This window comes from Prinia subflava, chromosome 4 (genome assembly GCF_021018805.1).
Source record: "Prinia subflava isolate CZ2003 ecotype Zambia chromosome 4, Cam_Psub_1.2, whole genome shotgun sequence".
NCBI lineage: Eukaryota > Metazoa > Chordata > Aves > Passeriformes > Cisticolidae > Prinia > Prinia subflava.
In genome coordinates this window covers 32,129,651-32,151,953 of record NC_086250.1, presented here as the reverse complement: position 1 = coordinate 32,151,953, position 22,303 = coordinate 32,129,651, and the positions used below count along the sequence as shown (strand labels likewise).

Genomic DNA, 22,303 nt, shown 5'->3' with positions numbered 1-22,303 from the left:
TAAGAGTAATATAAGAGTAATTAAATGGCAATACTGACCCGTCAGAAATACATACATATATACTGAGTACACATGTGTACTGCAGTCCCTGGTGTTACATGAATTGCTTTAAGAATATATAAAAATTTCCAAGAACAGTCCAGCTGCTGAGGAGAAGGATACCTTTGTGCATGTGCTCTGGCTCATCATACTGTTTAAATGACACCAAGTACTCAAAGGATAAACCTTGATTTTTGAATCCATGATCAGGAGGCTAGGCATGCCAGAGAAAGCTAAGTCATAAAAGCAGCCATTTTTACACTAACTACTTCCTATAAAGAAGTGAATCTTCTCTTAAATTTGGGCTGAGTTTGCTACTTCAAGGTATAATTATGAAACCATATTTTTTCTTCTAGTGAACTTAATCAAGATTTGCATGAAAATACATGCTTGACAAGCCAGAACAATGCAAAAATTTCCTAACTTAGTGCACCACCCACTGAGAATATTGTTGTATATCTGAATCAGACATGAGTCAACATCTAACAATTATTTAGAAGGGGACAAGGTAGCATAATAAAAAAAACCCTCTTTATTTTCAACAACTGCAGAATTAAAGCCAATATTTTAAATCATTTCCTTCTCACTTTGTTGTGTGATCCCAAGGACTAAGGGATGCAGTGCAAATTTTTGTTTATGTTTAATTTCTATCATGAAGTTTAGATGAGCCAACACAATTCCCATCATCAGTCAACAATGACCTTGAGGTTTTGTTGCCTCACCCATAGACTCAGGCAGGTGTAGACTAGAATGTTTGTTCTTACCTTTAAAAACACTTCAGAAGGTGATATTGGGCAATTACTGTGCCTCTGGCCTGTCCACTGAACTTCTAATCTGCCACCTATGATAAAGGAAGAAGAAATATTTCTGTTTCTTCTTTAATTCAGCCCTAATGGTCAGTTTTAGTGCTTTCATAAATGTTTTTTGAAAATGTGTTTGGACTAAGATTTGATTCAGAACAGCTCCTGAAAGAAACAGGATTAGGAAATGAAAGAGTTCATGTGTATTCATAGTATTCAAAAGCTTTAAAACCCTTTCCTACATTTTCATCCTTTCCAAGTACTGACAGGAAGGTAAGTGCTTCAAACAACCTTCCTTCTCCTCTGAAGGTGACAAAAAGTTTATATTCATGCTGAGTTGTACCTGTGTTGTTGAAGTTTTAAGCTGAATTTTATTTTATTGCTCCCCAAAGATTAGGGAACATCCCCAATATAACTCTAACATTAATAAGTGTCTGTTGCCATGACCTTTTATCTTTGGCTACAATCCCAAAGATAAAAATTAAAAAATTAAGGTTTATATGTATCTATGATTTAAACATTTATGCATTCAAAACCAATTTTGATGTAAGTGTCTAATACAACCCTCTGCTTTTTTTCTTAGATCTACATGTGCTTATTCTATATCAGAGAGTTGACTTGCACAGAGATTATATTAAAATATACTCCATACTTCTTTTTGAAATAAGTTTTTTTTTTCTAATATTAGTAATATTTAGATTGCTCCTATACAGGAAAAAAAGCAGGAGTAATGACCACTGGACAGAAGATTAATTTATATGTAAGTAATAATCTCAAATCCTAAGAAAAATTGGATGAACTACATCAAAGTAATACATCTAAGTAATTTAAGGACAGACTACTAAGACTCATTTTAAAACTGAGTTGAACAACAGTTGAAAGAGACCAAAGAAAGGGGAGGTGAAAATCCTAAGTTAGTTAGGTAGAGGGTTAGAAACAAAGAAGTATGTTGCAAAATAAACAGTGAAAGTTGATCAGTGATGCATGCCTAAGGAAATATGGAGAGCAAATAAAACCAGAATAGGAAAGAGCCATCAGCATGCTCAGAACAAAGGATATGGTTATAGGAGACAACCAAGGTAGCTTCTTTTGCTAAACTTATCAGTACTGAAGTGACTAGAATGTATAACATATACGTATAATGCATATACAAATATGCAACATATATGAAATAAAACATGTAAATATGTATGTTCTATATATAAATATACAAGATATGCTTAAAAGCTGCAAAAAATAAGGCCACTAAAAAAAGATACTTAGTATTTTCTATGAGAAAACAAAAAGCAAGATTAATCTCAAAATGATTCAGGGAGGAATCCAATTTTGGAAAGGTGTTTTACAATATTCTGTAGCAGAATGAGAGGCAGAGAGAAAACAACTGATTTTTAAGGGGAAGCTTGGCATGTTTACAAGATGACCGTGTGACATGGTTCCCTGACATGAGAAGCTGCTAGGCACAGTGACCTCCACAATACTTGCAGCTCTCTGAGATACTGACCTCCTAATGCTGCTAAGCAACATATTCTGGCGTGATTATGATTCATGACCACTTTGAATTTGAGTAGTCCATTGCCAGACATCACCTCAAGGTTCAGTAAACACATTTCGTATGAGTATCACCCATTTAATACACATAACTCAACAAAACTGTTGAAAGGCAGTAATAATGAAAGTAGAATATAAAGGTCTTAAATACAAGGAAAGCCTCTGTATATGCTAATTCTACAGCATAATATTAATATAATATTTATACACAAAATAGACATGTTTAAAGTCCTAAGTACCTGCCAAATGCATCATTTGCAGAGAAAACATAGCAAAGGAAAATGCAGTTCCATATATGTCTGAATTTTTCTGGTCATCTTGAAGACGGTTTGGCTCAAGCAAGGTCATGTCCTCAGCTGCAGGTAGCACCACTGTTTGGCATTAGAGAGAACTGAAAAAAACTCCCAGTCCCTGAAGCTTCTTCCCAAGAGTAAATGCTATTTTTAATTGGTGAAAAATAGAGCATACTAATTCTATCAAATCCGTGAATGAATTTCATATGTGACTATGTTCACTTGATTAGGGTATTGCTTATGAAGACAGTTTTGGGAATGGAAATACATAAAGCATCTAAGGAAATTTTGTCAGGACAGCACAATTTACAGAGTAAATTCTGGAGGAATTATGGTCTCTTATCCTCAGAAAGTTTTTTGTGTCAGTTTTTAAAAGTTCATAAAAAGCTGAAGAGCTCCAAAAACTCCCAACTTTTTCTTAAGAAGAACAACAAAAAATTAGTATTCCTCCATCACAAATTGTTAAGAATTAAGAAATAATCTGTTCCACAATTTGCATTTAAAGTAAATACTGGAGACTATGTTTCAGGACTTTTTGGTAGGTGAAGAAAGTTAAGATTTCTTTTATTTAAATAAAAAAGAAGAAATGGGCATAAATTAAATTAAAAAAAAAAACGCACCAAGAAAAAAATCAAATAAAACCAAAACACAACAAAACAAAATCCCCTTAATGAAACAACACCAAATAAATATAAATTTCTTCTTGAAACACAAGAAGACACTATTTGGTTGTAAGATTGATCAAAACTGGTGCAGGTTGCCCAGAGATATTGTAGAATCTCCCTTCCTGGAGATACACAAAAGCTATTTGATGGGCAGCCTATTCTAGGTAGCTCTTCTTTAGCAAGAAGGTTGGAAAAATCTATCTCAGGAAGTCCCTGCCAGCCTTAACTATTCTGTGATTATTTTGTCTCTCAGTGATAACTCTGTATAGAGTTTTCTTGGATATCCAAATTGGCATTTGCTTGTCTAAATCTGTTGTTTAAAAAGTAACACAATGATAAAGTTTGAAATTTTCAGCATATTTTTGGTTGGATTCAGATTTAATCCTATTTTTCACTCACTAATACCATGCAGAACGACCATACGAACAAAAGATGTATCCTATGTGTCAGTGGTATTAAAAAAGAAATCTATAACAACAAAAAATGAGGAGAGATTTATACAATAAATTAAAAATACTTCTTGAGGTATAATACAGTAGCATAGAACAAGCCATAATGTCAGCTTAATTCTTCCTTGAACTAATTTGAGGTGCTATGGTTTCTGGTTTCTGAGCAACTCAGTCTCTAAGCTGCCTGCTTAAGTTAATGTGCAAATGGCTATTCATGCTTCAGTGCGTCTATATCAGCTTTTACTGAGGGTTGTTTTCAGAACTAGTTTTACTATGTTTGCTGATTGATTAATATTTCACTTCTTAGCAGCAATTGAAAGAAAACTTGAGTTGATAAAACAAATTAAACAGTAAGCCTTCACCATACTTGGATTGCTGCCCAAGACTTATATAAGTCAAACCAAAGATCAACATATGTGGCAAACTTTATCAGCAAGATTTTAAGTGAGCCTGTTGTGGAAAGACCTTTATTTTAAGTGGATGCCAAGATTTTTGTTCATAAGCACAAAATCCCAAAAACATTGTAAGAATATTTTTAAAAAGTAACATTTATAACATCAATCATAGATTCAGAAGTTGTCCTGTATTTATAACAGTGCACAGGCTTGCTTTCTTTAGCAAACCCAGAACTGTATCAGAATATGCTTCAGAAGTACTGCTTGCTGCACTGACTGATCTTCACAAGAGTTAACCCCTGCATTTCCGAGTGTTGGGTCTCTGGATCCACATTTAAAGGCAATGCTTGCTTTGGCGAACAATAGGTTCGCAAACACAAACACGCAAGTCTGCTTCTATTCACAAGGCTTTGTGTGGCTCACTTCATTATAATATACAATTATGTGGTATCATTTAAAATGCAGAGCAGGACATAGCTCTAATTTGAATAGGGTAAGGAGGGAAGGGTGTTGTGGGTAGAGCTCATTGTGTGATTAGTAGCATTTAGTCATTTTGGGCAGTTGCCCCGGAAGGAAAGAAGAAAAACTACTAACTGCTTAGAGGTTTTGTACCCCAGTAAATCACAACATAAAGATCAATTATAACAAAACCAACAACAACAACAACAACAACAACAACAAAACAAACAAACAAACAAAAACCCCCCCACACACACAAAAAAAAACCACCACAAAAAAAATAGGCTACACTGACAAAACTAATAGCTACAGAAACAGAAAAAGGTACACACATGCCATAAAACTCGCATATAGGCAAAGACAAGATCACTTGAGCTATATATTGACATACATTATGTCCATGCATAATAGACACATGTATAAAAATTTAGAAGCAACGGTATAAAAGACCACAGATGAAGACATAGGTATAATTTTGAATTACTGTTTCTCTCATTCCTGCATTAAAAAAAACACTCTTTAAAGGAAGAAAATATCTTTTACTCAAAAGTAAGGATGGTGAAATGTCCATAGAACTGATGGACGGTTCAGGTTCAGACTACTGGCAATCCTGCATCAGCTTATTTAGCACACTGATATTCATACTGACTGTATTATTACTGATATTCTGAATCTGATCAATGTCTGAGATGTTGGAGTAAATTTTCTGTGTGAGGATGAGTATATCAAAGCAGTAATTACTATACAAATCATTCTAAATTTATCCTTCAAATGAGAAAGAATGTTGATAGAGTAAGTTGTTCTATAGAAACATTTTACTTTTCTACTTCAGAGAAAAGAAAGAAGAACTAATACCAAGAAAACGTCTGTGGAATGGATCTTCTGCTCGTTGGAGGATGTGATTCAACCTATTTTTACTAAATCAATTAAAATGTATAGTTTGAACATAGTTTAAATACTCACAGCTGAAACTAACATCCTGAAAATCCCTGTTATTCTGGCACTGAGCCCTGGACGAAACTCAGTTCTTTAGAAGATGCAGATTTTTATCTGAAAATTTCTTAGGCTCCTGAAGTTTTGTGTCTCTAAGTTCCCAGAAATGCCCTGTTTTCTTGGAGTTCAAGAGACAGTGCAAATTTTACATCAAAACCTTAGAGGTATCCCAGTATGGATTGTTCCTTACCTTCTGAGCTCTGCTCCTGCTGAAACCTAGCCACCACAAGGAAACATGGAAGAAAACATGAAGCCAGAAACAAAGAAAGGGAAACTTTCTCATAGGAGGAGGAGGAGGAGGAGGAAGTTCTCTCATATAAATGAGAAAATGGCAACTTGCAATTCTGGTAGAAACCTAGTTTCAGTGACATTTCAGTGTAAGGCAAGTCAAAGCAGGAACCAGAAGCTGATCTCATATATTCAAACACTGCTACAGAGTCTCACTTTTTGACTGAAAGCCTTCCCAGGCTGAAGGCACATTTTTACCCCCAGTATTCCATACTAACTAGTTCAGATGAAGACTTTGGACTTCATCTGAGTCCTTAACTTTCCGTGAGTCCAGTATAAAGCCTTGCGTAAGGTTTCAGGCTCATCCTCAGGGACAAACATCAGGAAGCAGGCATTTTGGTACATCATGGATAGATTTCTACAGGGATTGAGACCTTTTGGATCTAATTAAAAAGGAAAAGCAGAAATTATAGACTGTGTGCTTAACTTAATAGACAGGTTATGAGGCACAAATCAAATACCCACATTTCTGCAAGTGATCTGTTACACATCTTGACCTGTTATCCAAACTGTTTTGATTCTTTTTGTTGTCATTTTTCAAATAAAACAATTAGACAGAATAAACAGACTATGCCTGTTCCTCTGATGATTTACTGTCATTACATTCTTAAGAAATGTATTACTAGACTGTATTTTAGACACATTTTTGTACATTTAGCTCATGAAAGAGGCTGACTTAATAAAATCTTAACAATTGTATATACCTTCCTCTAAATTTTTTTTGCTGTTCTCCCCCCAAAGTAGGTAAAATATTATATTAGGAAACTATATTTACAGTGTTTAGACCAAAGCATAATAAATAAAATAATAACTAAAGGAACAATGCCTTTACACTTGCAATTAGTCACACATAAATTAATGACACAACTTACATATATATGTGTGTGTGTGTGTGTATTTATGTGTAGATATATATATATATATGGATACAGTGTTGCCTGTTCGATCTGCAGATATACACTACATGATACAATGTAAGAATGCACAAATTAAAACAAGTAACAACAAGTTACAATGTAACTCAATGAATTCACTTTTCTGTCCCCTTTCCCCAGTTTTTTACATAAAGTTTGGATGTGATTGCTACTCCTGCATACATGATTCAAAGGGCAGGAACTATAGATTTATATACTATGAAAAGTAATTTGATTTGAACTCCATTTCTTGCCTAATCTTCCCTAACTTCCCACTTTCCATTAGATTTGTCAGAGAACATCAAGTATTTCAGACAGCTATCTGCAATAGCCTATTTCCAATGTCATACTGATAAAGGAAAATCAAATCCTAGTGTATCCAAGTGCTTCTATTACTTGCCCTGAAAGATTCTAATCTAATATCCAAAACACAAGCAAAGATATTTTTTACTTTTTATAACACTTTCCCTTAAAACAAAGTTGAGTCCATGATTTTCTGACTCAAAAACTGAGATAGTTATATGCATGTAGCATTGAAAGTTGTTAATGAATTTTAATACTAGAAAACCCATAAATAATTTAACTAATTATGGACCTTGTCCATTTTGACTAACCTATTTCTTTCAATAGTTCTTGACATATTCTAGGCACATCTTGGACAGCACTGCTCCAGACAGCTTGAAATTGAATCTCTGCAGAAATAATGCTGCTGAAATTCTAAGGGGAGAGAATTGTTTCTATTATAAGGACTGGAATGATCCACATTTGAGGTTGAAAAATAATGCCTCTGGGTCCTTGAGCTAAAATAATTGTTTTCAATGGGCACAATTTAAATGAAGTGCAATATTTCTAGAGACTGAAAGTCTCTATAGGGAATGGAGTTGATTCATTACAATGGTTGGCATTAGCAGGTTACATCTCTGGTGAGGATCTACCCCAGAGAAAGTGTTCAGCACAACTGAATTAAAATATGGGATAAAAAAAGTTTTAGAAAGGTATTTCATTAAAATATATCTATGTAATAAAAACAAGCTGTAAAATCAACAGGGTTAAAGAGAATTAAGAATTTCCCTAATAACAATCATTTTAAGCCTTCTAGCACCCCTTGCTGGAGTTCTCTTTTTAATACCTATTAGATAAACTAAGCTGGAAAAAATAAATAACCCTTTTAAAAAGAAGCTCTGACAGAGGGAACGATACATAAACAGGTTCTAAATAACCATGGAAGGAGATCTCAGCTGGTATAACCCAGGGTGGTTTTACTGATTCATAAGATTAAAATTAACAGCTGTTTAGGTTCTTGTAAAGGGGGTTTGTTCTACAGAACGTGGTCTCAGCTTTGCATTTCAAAAGTCAAACGTTCTCTTGCTCGACAGGTTTCAAACAAGATTTTACTGAAGATCCTTCAAGGGTGATTTATTCTGTTCAGTGCTAAGAAAGATGGATGACCCCAGTTCTAGGATAAGTAATAACTTGTGATTTCATAAACTCCTAAATTAAGAGGGATATAAAGGACCCTTATGAATCCTACTGCTCAACCTCTTGTTTAGCATATGCCAGAGAGCTATATCAGCTGAAGTACAGTGATGTGCCACCTCCATTGCCCTCAATTTAAATGCCTGAGATGCTTGGGTTGGTGAAGACTGCAGTTGCCAAGAGTAAAAGGAGATAGTCTGAAGATACAAGACACAGTTACTTAGGATCTTTTCCCTCTTTCACTGTAGCGCATCAGAATTGCATATGTTCTGCTGTAAGCCTGGCTCTCTTGGGCAAGAGAAAGGCATAATTCTTTTGTTTACCTCCCCAGGGTCTTTATTAACACACATACTTGGAAGACATTATGTTATTAGTTGATTAGTAATGCAGGAATAGTTTCCAACATGAACTTGAATTTCACATATGCCAATGATGAGCTTTCATTATTTGCTCCTTATGGTCTCATCTTTTAGACAGTTCCTTGACAACAGTAATGCTTTCCTTTTGAGAAATACTGACAATTTGTTTTTGAAAACTTTCTTATAAGGAGATACCGTGCAGGGAACGGGCACAACAGTGCCTTATGGAAATAGAAATCATCCCACTGATTCCAGAGGCTGCAGATGGGTTATGCATCTACTGCTGCCTTCCTGACCACAAGCTGATTGGGCAGCCAGCATGTACAAATTCTCTAATGGCTGAGTTAACCTTCATATTACATTTATAGCTGCCAATATGAAAGGAGTGACCAATGCAAACACAGAGAACACTGGCCAACACAAAGCTGCTGCCAGCTGCTGTTTCAGCTCTGGAGGACACATGTAGCTTGAGTAAATTAGTGCAGTATTTTCTTAAACAGGCATGAACAGCTCAGACACAGTTTTGAGAGCAGACACTTGAAAAGGTGAGCTTTCCTCCTTCTTGGAACCTGTGATTATGTCTAAATATTCCTTAACCATAAATAAGATCTCAAGCGTTTATTTATAAATAATTTCTGCCTGAGAAAATAAACAATCATGGAGTCTAACCATACAAGAAACAGATCCTACTTCTGAAAAGTTTACCTCCAGAAGCAAGGAAGAAAGGAATATATTGGAAAATGTACACTCAGACAAAAAATATCACATGATTAAATCCCTGATTAAGGAACGTCTGCAGTGTTCTCTATCTCCAACAACCTCCTTATGCTACAGGATGTTAATTTATATCAGGCTGTTTATTATTCTCTGGGTTTAATGGAATGGTTCTTAACTGATCTTTGTAGAGAAACTACTGCCTCCATGGTACAGACTTTCATTCCTAGAGGAACATCCAATTACTCTGAGTAATTTTTAGTTATTCTGTTTATTATCTTTCATCATTCTATGAGTTATTAAATCTAAATTTTTCAATTATTTGCAGTGATTTATTCCAATATGGTCATTTAGTTTCAGGCTATTCATTCTTTTGGAGAAAATGAGGAATTTATCTGTTCTTAAAACATACAGTAGTATAAGAAAAGCCTTTTGGGACAAGTGCAAATATATACTATGTGACTGAAATTTCCCTTTAAATGACGTGCAGCTCTACTGAGATGACTGTAGTGGTTCTTCATTTTCCTGTTGCAGACCAGCAACCTTCACTTTAGTGAGGATTCTGGAGGCTAGGCCAAATAGGCTAGGTGTTAAACTGAGAACTATCCATTTTGAGGACACAAGAGATATTTAATCCTATATATTTTTCAAGTGAAAATATAATCCTAAATTTTGTTAATGCTTTAGATTCACTATTTGCAATATCCTCACTGCAGTGAATAAAATAACTTTATATGGGTTATTTTTAAAAGTGCTGTAAGATTTGTAGCTTTAGAAACCACTCATTTCCATTTTTTATAATTAGATGGTTACAATTGTATAATTAATATGCATTAAGCATCTAGCAATTTTGTACAGATGTAAGTACTTCATCATCATTGTACCATATACGTTGTGGGCACACACAAAATATTATTTAAAGCCTTTTCTCACTGCCTTCATGCTTATGTTTTTAGACACAAAATTATTGATGTTGTCTGCCCCATAGCTATCATGTATGTTTGTTGGAGCTATCTGATAAATCTGATAGATGCTATCAAATTCCACATGAAGATGCTAATTATTTGTTTTCTATAGGATTTTTTCCTAAATTTGTTAAAAGCTACTCTGTTTTCATTACTATTAGCTGTTGTCCATCTGCTCACATTTTAAAACTGTGACTTGTAAAATTATTGTTCATAAAAAAGATAATAAAATACATCAGGCAAAATTACCAGTTTTTTAAGGTAGATTTCTATGTTTTCTTTATTATAAAAATCAAAATTTCCATATGATTACTGTGTCTTTGAATTCTTGTGCAGAATGTCTCTTGCAATATAGCATTTCTCTAAGCTAGTACTGCACTATTTCATCATAGCCCCCTTTTGTGCATAACGTCTAGGGATAGGATAAAAGAACTCAGAAAAGAAATGCCTTTTGGGCCCCCGAGCTTCTGCTCCACAGAAGAGGAACATAAAACCATACAAAGAATGCTGGAAGGGACTTTAAGATATTGCTTAGTCATTTTTTCTTTCCTCTCTCAAGCAATTATGTCTGGGGCTAGCTTGAAAGACATTTGTCTAATATAGAAATTTTCAATGAGTAACATAAATCTCTCCTGCTGCAATTTAAACTCTTCATTTTCTTCTACTGATCATGAACATAAGAAAGGAATTCTTCCCTTCCTCTTTGAGACAGTTTTTATGTACTTGAATGCCATTAACATGTTTCTCTTCTGTCTTTGTTTGCTGACTCTCAAGAACCCAAGTAGTCCAGTCATTTCTAAAAAACATGATTTTTAAACCCTCAACCATTCTTGAGTATTTTTTCCACTTTTTCCAATTGTTCCACGTTATGCTTGAAGTACAAAGGTTACAACACAGAGCTTACAAATTATGTACTACATATGACAGTGAAAACATATTATTTGAATGTCTTAAGTATAATTCCCTTTTTTACTACAGCATGAAGTTGGTCACCCGCATGTAACATGTAAATAATTTAAAGAACAAAGCCATTTTGACAGACTACTTTTGCTCTGAACTACCACTTAAATGCAGACCACCTGTCTACATTACCACCTAAATGAAGACCACCTGTCTGTACTAAGCATAACTTCATCTCCATGTGCTTCTACATAAATTTGCTCCCAATTCTATATCTGAACAATAAAAGTAGTTCTTATTAATTAAATATCAGCCAGTATACCTCCCAGACTAATGCCTGTGTAAGGTTGATTAATTGTAAGTATTATTCTATCTTAAACCATTAATAATATTTCTGGATGTGGTCATTCAGCTAATTATGGATCCACCACTAAACAATTTCACTTACATTATTCTTACCATTAGAAGAGTTACTAGGTGTCAGTTGGGGGGTTTTTTGTGTGTGTCTTTTGTTGTTGTTGTTGTTGTTGTTGTTAGTATGTCAATATCTTAGTAAGAATTTAGATATAGTTCTGCTACTCTTTGTCCACTGGCCACTGAAGATGTCATGCAACAGCTTTTTAGCAACAAGATGTGCCAAACCCTCAGTTTTCCTCATATTTTCCTAGGAGTTTACAAACAGTTTGCAGTTTTTTAGTATTTTTCCATACTCAGCTTACAGTTTTTTTCTCCTCCTTTATCCCACTTTTTAAAGAGAGGGAAGTATTTCAAGCTTACAGCTTCTAAAAGATGTTGCTTACCCCTTTGTTTCCCAAAACATGTAATTCTTGTCTCTGAGCTTGCTTTGGACATAATTCTGAGATTAATTTTGCCTAGGTTCTTGTCTTTAAAGCATTCTGCAGACTTCTTTATTTTCTCCTGTTCTGGGAAACAGAATTCTGGGTGAAAATCCTTTGATTTGTCCTTAACTGCATTAGTCAGATACATAAAACTCTTTGACCTCTTCAACATTATCTACTCCCTATTACCTCCTTACCCAAATTTTCCTTCTGTTTGTATGATCCCTTTTTTATTTGTCCTCACTGTTTGAGACACCAGAAACTTGTGATTCAGACTTCATTTGGAAATTGATCTCATATTAAATTCCTATCTTCTCCTTGTATTTAAATACTACTTATCTAAATATCACTATAAGAAAATTTTACAAAGATTTTATGAAACTTTATTGGACCTAATTAAGGTCTGTTTTGAAAATCAAGTATTCTGAGTTGGAGACTAAAAAAATCTCTAGAAATTCTGCGATTTAACTGTAAACCAAAGATAGCTAACAGATTTCCGAATGGAACTTTAATGTGGGTTCATCCAAATTATGAAATATCTTTTACAAGTTTTCTTGATTTTTTTCTTTTGATCAAAGAAAAAGTGTTCAGCAGTTGAGACAATGCAAAAGGAAACTCACTTCATATCTTAACTTTGAGAGAGATTATTATTTTTTCATGATTTGTGTGCTATGTTTCATAAAGTAGATAAAACAAAAACCTGTATGTTTAATATGCTGTCTGAACCTCAAGAATGTCTGGATAATGCTCAGAAGACATTGCAATTTAAGTGGCTAATTCTGAGGGTATTTTAAAATTGAAAAAATAGAGAAGCATGTATTATTGCATTCAGTATGTTATGTATATCCACTTTTCTTCGGTTTTAACTTAGGAATTTTCGTTAGGATTTAATTTCCTCTTCCCATCCTATATTGGTTGTTTCAAGTATTGCAGTCAATTAATTCTACTATAACGCTGATATTACGGTCTAGTTTCTAATGTTAACAGCAAATAAGTAACCAAGCATGGTATTAAACACTGCATTACAGGGAATAGCTCTTTAAAACAAACAGCAGTAGTATCACAGTACTAAAATGCTGATAATGTCCCATCAGGAACAGTGTGCACAGTGCTGATAACCATCCCACAGGAAGGAAGTTACCTCAGGAAAGGCGATGCATAATGGAACACAGTATGACATCCCAATCAGAAGCCTGATTTGACTTTCCAAGAGTTGGGACTAAGTTTTCAGAGTAGAATAATTATTCAAAGTTACATAAATGTTGTGAATGGCTTGTACATCTTTGTTTATTCATTCATTCTAGTAAGAACAGAAGTACTTGTCATATTAGTGAAGTGTAAGGTGGGAGTGAGGTCCCTGATGATCCTATTAGCAAAATTCAGAATTTGCTATATGAGCCAGATAGAAAAAAAGAAGCTAGAGGTCTGCCTAAAAAGATGACTAACAAAGAGCATGCTGCAGCTTAGTCAGGATAATTACTGTAAAGTATATATGCTAATATAAAATATTTTTGTTCACAAATAAGTTTTAATGCGTGATGTGGGTAAACTCTTCTTGTGAGGTTTCAATTCAGTGTTGCCAGCCACAGGCACTCAAGTTATTTTAGCGCCACACCTTGTGCCCACTCCACCCAGAAGGTGAGATTTGGAACAGAGCACATCAGGGTTAGTGAGTGTGTTTGGTTTTGTGCCTCACTGGGAATGCTTATCTTGCACTTAATATTCAGTCTGGAAGGCTAGAAAAATTTTTGATTATAAATGAAGGCTGAGGTTTCTTAGGTAATAATCTGTTTTTGGCAGCTCAAATTTCAAACAATAAAATAAATGAAGCCAAACTCAACAAATAAAACTCCACCTATTACATGATTGATAAGAAAAAAACCCTCATATAAAATTTTTTCCAATTCAAGTAATGTTTCCATGCAGGTAAAAAAGAGTTAAAACATTTGGATCTTGCAGATTTCATCAAGTACATGCAGCAAAGATGGTGCTTGCCTTTTCTCTGAAAGCCCAAGACATGACACAAAAAGAAAGCCACACTATTCTTTGAAAATTGACACAGAAAACAGATATTTGTGTAAGGATTTTGGCATCAGTTTTACCTCCTTGGAAAGAATATGTCAGTGTCCTATGCACTTCTGACAACCCAGGAGGATTTCACTTCATACAGAACAGCAAAGAAAAGAGGGAACAATAGTATTTAGGATAACCCTGCTCTGTCTGTTGACTCTTGAGAATTCAGAATAGAAGCTCTTAACTCTATTGTAACTTATATATAAGTTGGCTACTCAGCCTGAAGTTATAACTATTATTAAGTGTGCTGATTTTGGCTGGGGTAGAGATAATTTTCTTTGCAGTAGCTTGTACGGTGCTTGTTTTGGATATGTGACCAAAATAGTGTTGATGTCACAGGGATGTTTTAGCTACTGCTGAGCAGTGCTCACACAGAATTAAGGTGATCCCTTTTCTGCCCCTCACACCACTCCACCAGCAAGGAGGTTAGGGGTGCATAAGAAGCCGGAAGAGGACACAGCTGGGTTAGCTGACCCCAGCTGACCAAAAGGAAATTTCATACCATAGGATGTTGTGCTCAAAAACAAAATCTGGGGGAAATATGGAGGGGATATAGGGTCAATAGTGTTTATCTTCCCAAGTAATGGTTATGTGTGATGGAACACTGCTTTCCCAGAGATGGTTGAACACCTGCGTGACCATGGGAAGCAATAAAAAAATTCCTTTGCTTTGCTTCTGCACAGAGATTTTGTTTTCTATAAGGTGCTTTTATCTCAAACAAGAAATATTCAAACTTTTCTCCTTCTGATTCTTTCTCCCATTTCACTTGTGGGGAGTGAGTGATGGTCTTGACTGCCTGCTGGGGATTAGTCCTTAAAAAGATTGGAGGCATTCAGCTTTCTATGCAGAAATACTCAGGGCTATCCTAGAGACTGTAGGATATTTGGAAAGTCCAGAGGGGAATATGACCTGTAGCAGAAGACAGGGAGAATAATCCTGTATTTGGGTTTAGATATCCCTGCTTAGAGTATCTAAAACATCACTGAAACTGTATATTTAAAGCACTAGAGTCACTTCCTGTGAATTTGGAATCCAGTACATTTTAAGTAAACAAATATTTTTAGCAGAATAAAAATCTTAGAATGTAATGTGAATGTAGCTGAAAAACAATCCTATTGCCTACACCATCTGCACTGCACCTACATAAATACCAACAATGGTTTTGTTGTGTTTTAGTACACCCACTTGCTGTTAGCAGACTTTGCTTCTAAGGCAAGGATAATTCAGAGGCAGAAAAATCCTTTAAACAGGATTATATAGTTTATTTGACTTTTGCTCCATGTCCACTGAGATGGTAAGGTGAGTAGGGTTAAACTAGACAATGCCCTGAATGACCTGATCTAATTGCTATGGGACCATATCACATTAAGAAATCCCTTCCAGCCTTGAGTTCTGTTATTATAATATTAAAGATTCATTCAGAACAATTCTAAATTATTTGATCCTATGGCTGTTAATCTTATGTTCAACATAAAAGCAAATAAAGAATAGAGCCAATCAGCCATTTAAACATATGTATGCCCATGGACCCAGGTCTGTTCTACTATATTTTTGAAAGCTCTTCTCTCTTGCTCATATAATTCGACATACTAAGTTGATTCTGTCTTAATCTGCTGGCTGATCTCTGGCTACATGAGCCATTTTTAGGGCTCTGAGCTTTTGACACGGTTGCAGCATAATGCAGAATAATTTGTTTTGCCTGAAGAAGGGGCAGAAGAAGAAAATGCCCCAGTGCCTAACTTATATGTTGTGAGGGCCATCAGAGTTCTGTGGGTTGAAGTGTACCTCTAGGTCCAGAGCAGACAGAGCTGTGCCCTCTCAGCCCCATATTTCCCTAGATATTGAGGAAACAACCACCATTGAGGTGGAATTTAATCAACTTGCTTTTGTTTCAGCCCTCACCCATTTTTTAGAGTGAAGTTGTAAGTGAAAAGAGCCCTTGAGTGAGTTGTGGCATGCATTACTTTTTACTTTACCTGTAGGGGCATATATGTTAACATCTAATAGATTGATGATTCACCTTTGCTGCTGAGGGCAAGAAGATTTCTTGCTCAACTGAAGTGAAAATGCCTTGATCTTTTAAACTTTTTGTGCCCTAAAAGAGCTGTGCTCTTACAAAAATTCCGACGTTGTAAGAAATGATCATGACTGTGATCAAAAAAAAGACTCAGAAATGTAGAATCTAACACAGCTGATGTATTAAAGATGAGTGAGGGAAAAAACTCTACCTGTTATGGCACTTTTTGCCATTGTTGTAAAAAGTAGTCTGCAAGAAATAGGAGAAAAAGGAGTTAACACAATTTTCAAATTTGTCTTCTGATGAAAGATCAAACTGTACCATTCTTCAGTCCAGGACCTGAATGGTTAATTTAGAAGAAAGGTGTATCAAGATAGATGTAGCTTGATCAGCTGGATGCTCCAGAGAAAACGATAGCTGATCTGAACTATTTTTTCAGTAAAGAAATTTCAAGCCATATTGATTCTAACACACTGAAGATTACACAAGATGAGCAGTGAACATTTTCTGTTCCTAAATTGCAAGCCTACCTGGGGAAAACTAGAGATGGCTGCTATTTGTTGGTGGTTTTTTTTAGGGGGAGGGAAGGGAGCGGGAAGCAGTGTTTGTGGTCTTTGTGGTTTTGTGTTGCTGTGTTCTTCTAAACATTTTTTTGCTGCTCTTTAAATTTTTATTGCGCATTATTCAAGGAGAGAAAGTTTGAATGTGCAGGCATTAGCCTGTTGATACCCATATTCTAGTCTGATTTTTCATAGCTTTAAGTATTTTCCAAGGTTATGCACATTTGTGCAGAGCTTAAATGCTCTGTTAGATATTGCAATATGTTAAAAGAGAGAAGCTAGCTGGGACTAATATCATCTTTGTGCCACTCAATGGCAGTTTAAAAGGAATCTAGGTACAGTGGAGTCTGAAAGTTAAGCCTCTACAAAATTACAAATTTATGCTGAGGTTTATAGGTAAGATTGTATTATGTTGACACATTCTCTTCATTAATTCATGATTTTAGAGATTAATTTCTTGCAAACTTTACTTTTTGTTTCATTCCAAATAAGAAATCACTTTTATTATTTGTTGTTTATTAACTTTAACACAGTTTTGAGAAAGTATGACTGTCTTCATCTTACAAGATTACCACAAAAATAAAAGGCAATTATGTAAAATACTTTAATCTACCCTGTCTCTTTCCAAACGGTGTGTGTGTCACTCACAAAGTACATTTATCTCTCTTGGATTCAAGAAATATTCTTCCAATTTAAACTAGAACATCAAAATTCCTTCCTCAAATATGTAATACTTTCATTGTCCAAAGTTTAGTTATACAATTATAATGTTATTGTATTAACAAGATAGAACTGTATAATTGATTAAATGTGTTTTCATGCAAAGAACTACGGGTTTTTGCAAATGAATAGGAAGTTTGGCTTAGCTAATATAAAGTTTGGGATTCCACAAAAGAATTCCACCCAAACTGAAATCATATGTACAACAGGAAAGAGTGCAAGAGAAATAAATTACTCTGCATAACATAAATGTCAAGAGCTTGTTATAGTAAACAGATAATTAAATGTAAAAATAAAGCATATCAGGCCCAAGGAACTACAAGTCACATGCCATGGGTTTTTAAGACCAGGCCTCTAATAACAGCAGTAAACTGGCTTTGGCTTTATTTCTAGCCACAGCATGCCAAAACAGTCCCAAGTATCTTCTGAACTGAGCAAACATTCAATAACTGTCCAGGTTTTTCTATACCAGTGATCTTTCTGACATATTCTTTACTATTCTCCCTGACATCTGTATACTGCTTAAGCATCACAAAGAGACAGTAAAAAGCATTCATCTCCATTTTCACCAAATGAGCTTAGCTATGAACAAGGGAGGGCTAGGATTTCATATCTTTTGTTCCATTGCTAAGAGAAATATAATTACTTTGGTTAGTTCTTTTCTGTCTGTAGATGCGTAGTGTCATAAGTTCTCTGAAGAAAGTTGTATTTAGCTCAAAATTATGAGGTAGTAAGGATACTCAGACTTCTAAAATCACATGGAGGTATGTAAACATGCATTTGTGTGTGTGAAGCTGCAGGCAGATTTCTTGTTATCAAGCAATTTAACATATTTTAAAGAGAATTTCAGAGATTTTTTGTATGGCAATAGTGGGAAGTTCTGTAGATTGACATTTTTAGCACAGGCATATAAAAAAGTTTCTTCTTTCTTTTAAACAAATCTTGGAGCTATTTCTTAAAGTTTACTGTTATAAACTGTCAGAATAACTAAGAATAATGGTATGAAACTAAGAAAAAGTAAATTTAGGCTGAGCATCATAACAAATGAATGGTCAGGAAATAACTAGAAGTCCCAGTTGGAGAGGATAAAGCACTTTCATTTGAGTGATTTAGAACTTGGAAATTCATTTCTGTGAAAAATCCAGCTCATGGAAAAGAATGACCCAGATGAGTATTGGTTTCTTAGAGTCCTTTCTAAGCTGATTGTGTGGTTCACATAGTAGACTATCATTCTATCTATTTGCTTTTTACTGCTTCTTTATGATAATGTAGTTGATATCATATAATGTTACAGATTCATCTCTGCAGCATTTTTATAGAACCATTCAGGCAGACAGTTTTTAATAGAGCCATAATCCTAGCTGAAGAGAAACCTGATGTGAGCATTGCTCAAAGGGTAGCAGGAATCTGTTAATAATTTATGAAAGTTTTGATATTCTCTTGATATCATATAACAGAGAATATTTATACTTAACTATACCACTGTAATAAATAAGAATATTATTTAAATTAAATTTGCATTAAACCTTTCTCTAGTTTGCATTTTAAAATGGTGACATTACATATGGATTATTGTTATTGAAATAATCTGTAATGAAATTTAGTATCCCAAATACCTGCACACAAATCAGGAAATATGCAGAATTTTTTTATTATTATTATTAAGGCATTTCAAACTCACATTGAGGATCCGATACTTTGAAATTTCTCAGAGCTTCTAAGATTCTGCTTTGGTTCTGTTTTGGAGAATAACAAACACTTTGTCTGAAGACTTCATAAATAATCTTTTATTTGTCAATAAAATGGTACACAGCTCAAAAGATGCACTGAAAATTCATGGTGAAACAATTTCCCAGAGTAGCTGGGATGTTACTAGAGAAAGCTGGTGTTTAAGAGACACGACTCTGCATTGCAGAATTTTCTGCATTTCAGGCTCATCTCAAGAACTTCATGTTCCTCAGTTAGATCTCAAGGCTCTACACAATCACTTGCAATTCCTAAATAAGCCGTCCATGGTTCCCTTTCTCCTTTTGTACCAGTCCTTGGATGCCTAGCCAATGGAAACTGCTAGGTAAATCCATGTAACTGAGAAATGAGCCATGGTATCACACAGCTGCCTTTCTAAATAGTATACAATTCCAGAAAACAAACCCAAAATAAAGACCTTCAAAAAGAAAAACATGTGAACTGGTTTGTTAGATATGTTGTAATATTCAAATGTTTTTTTTTCTTCTCCAAGAAACTGTCAGATTGATAATCACAGACATAATTAATGTTATCTTTTCTCATATTCTTTTAGCATTTTGCTGTGAAATTTTATTTTGTAAAATCAGTCTGTATTACATTACTTTCCAAAAAGTATTATCCAACAGCAGAGTTGTACCTTCAGAACCTGAACAATCAAAGTTTAAGCAATAGATCTAATTTATAGATCTGGACTGGTGATCTAGAACTTTGGAAAGTTACAAAACCTGTTTCTAAAACTATTCTCTTCACAGGACAAAAGCAACGATGGAAAAAACCACTACAGAATCACAGAATGTTCTGAGTTGGAGGGGACTCACAAGGATCATCAAGTCCAGCTCTTAAGTGAATAGCCTATACAGGGGGCAAATCCACAACCTTGGCATCATTAGCACCAGGCTCTAACCAGCTGAGTTGCTTCCAGGGTCATGACTGTGACTTTGAAAGCTTTTGGACTTGCTGACTATCAGAAATACCAAATGTTCTCTCAGTTAAAATAGATTTGATAAGTCATTTCTTCAAGTACCAGCAACAGATGCTTGGTATGTTGGAGTGAAATAAAGTACATTCTCATTTGCATACTTCTGTGGAATTTAAAAATTCAGAATGAATAGATTTTTCTCACGATTTCTAGGTGCTCTCTGATATGTTTTTTCACACTCTTTCATGCTATAGCTTGATAACACTACTTAAAACTGATGAAGAAATAGTTGCTATAAAAGCTAAGCCTTATTTACCTTAATTTTAAAGCCCTTGACTCATCTTTCTCAGAACATCTCCTGAATTAGAGGATTACTAATGGTTTAGTTACAGTTTTTCATCTCTGGCTGATCTCTTTCATATTACTTTAATTTCTCAGATATTATCCTCCAATTATTTTAGCTGTACTGATTAATCCTAATGATATGGATATTGATACATGTGCAGCAATTTTCTGGGATCAGACTACACTTGGATTTAGCAAAGCACGAAAATACCTGAAGCATACTTACCTATATTCATTTTTAAATTCAGTGAAAAAATAGTGGCAATAACTGCAATTTAGACTGATGACACAGAATTAGTTTTTTCACTAAAAAACTCTCCATTAACACAGTTCTTCCACAGGATATCAGTAGGAGAAATCTGAACAAGTGAAAATGGATTAGTAATAAAATGTAAAAGTCAAACTCAAACTATCTCTATCAATTTTATTTCAGTAATGCAATATTTGAATAAACAATGTTAAAAAGTTAACCATTTTTCTAACCTCATTCATCTTTTGATGAATGGAAATTAAAATGAATGGTTTGTCCCTTTGAAATATTCATCAGATAAACAGTGCAGGTAAACTGAACAGGAAACAAAGAATTGGAATCAGTGGAGAGTAACTATATTTGTAACCCTTTACTAATGTAGTTTCTAAGCATGGAGAGTAACTGTATTTGTAACCCTTTACTAATGTAGTTTCTAAGCATTCTTATTTAGCAAAAGTGTGTATTAGCCACATTTTCAATGCTTTAGAACCTCCTGTACCTCAACGAAATATATTTTGCATGTTGGCAACCAATTTCCTTATTGAGTCTTTGTCGTTGAAGTGTGAGAACATAAAGACAAGAATAAACTATATATTTCAGACTTACCACAATTTCTGAGTTTTTTAAATAGGCTTATTCCAAGAGAAAAATATCTTGGTGTCATGTGAATGCTTTCACAGTGAGATTCTCTGAAATGCCCTCAAACTGATCAGGTAAAGAATAATGACATTTTTCTCAGAACACTTATGCCTCATTCCAAAGTGGATAAAGCATTCACAGAGCCAGTGAGACCAGCGGGAAGCAAAGAAAAACCCGGCAGGGATCCCTTCAGGTAACAGCATAAACTTTCACATTTGTCCTTCAGACTACATTGGTTGCTCTGTACTTTGCAGAACTTTATTGATGCTTTCTGAAAGCTGCAAAGTAAGAGGAGATAGGACATCTTTTTAGAACATGAGCTTGGATTCTAGGCCTTGATTGGCCTGTTATTGTTGGTTTTTCGAGATGAGGACAGTATTAGGGTCTAATTATACAGTACATGGTCTACCAATAATGTATCTGTGTTAGCTCCAGAGCCAGCCCTTGCTTTGTGATGAAATTCTCTTCTCCCTTAGTTTCCATGATGTTACCAGTCAAAAGGTTTCCTACCTGTATGAGTGTTTTTCTGTAGAAAACAACACAAATTAAGCTATATCACATAAATAGAAATAAAAAAACCCAAAGAACTGAGTGAGACAAGACTGAAGACTTGAAAGGATCCACCTTCAACTTCCTTCCTTCTTTCTTTCTCTCCCTCTACAGGTACTGTGTCTTTGTCCCTGTTGCAGTTAATCTTTTAATTGGTTCTGATATTTGTTGCATCACCTTTTTGAAGGCTTCTCTCAAGTTAGAAAATCCTCCCTTGCTATGTCTCTCAGTTTTTTTGACTGCACTGCTGAAATTTTTCCTAGCTGAACGTACTCACTTGTTCTCAGGGTATTTTTTCCCTGTCTCCAGGAGACTCTGTGTGCCCACCCACAGCAGGAACACAAAACCTGGCAGCCCTTCTTCCTGCCACCCAACCACACCTTCTTTAA

At 34.9% G+C, this 22,303-nt stretch overlaps 1 long non-coding RNA gene across 2 annotated transcripts in view; it reads right to left on the bottom strand.

Moving 5' to 3' along the window:
• Positions 1-5,884, bottom strand: part of LOC134550087 (uncharacterized) — a 40,825-nt gene extending 34,941 nt beyond the window's left edge. For both annotated transcript variants that reach the window (XR_010080250.1, XR_010080251.1), the window contains exons 1-2: positions 5,832-5,884; positions 804-880 (exon numbers count right to left, since the gene is read on the bottom strand). This is a non-coding gene — a long non-coding RNA (uncharacterized LOC134550087). The remainder of the gene's footprint in view (positions 1-803; positions 881-5,831) is intronic.
• Positions 5,885-22,303: the final 16,419 nt, after the last annotated feature.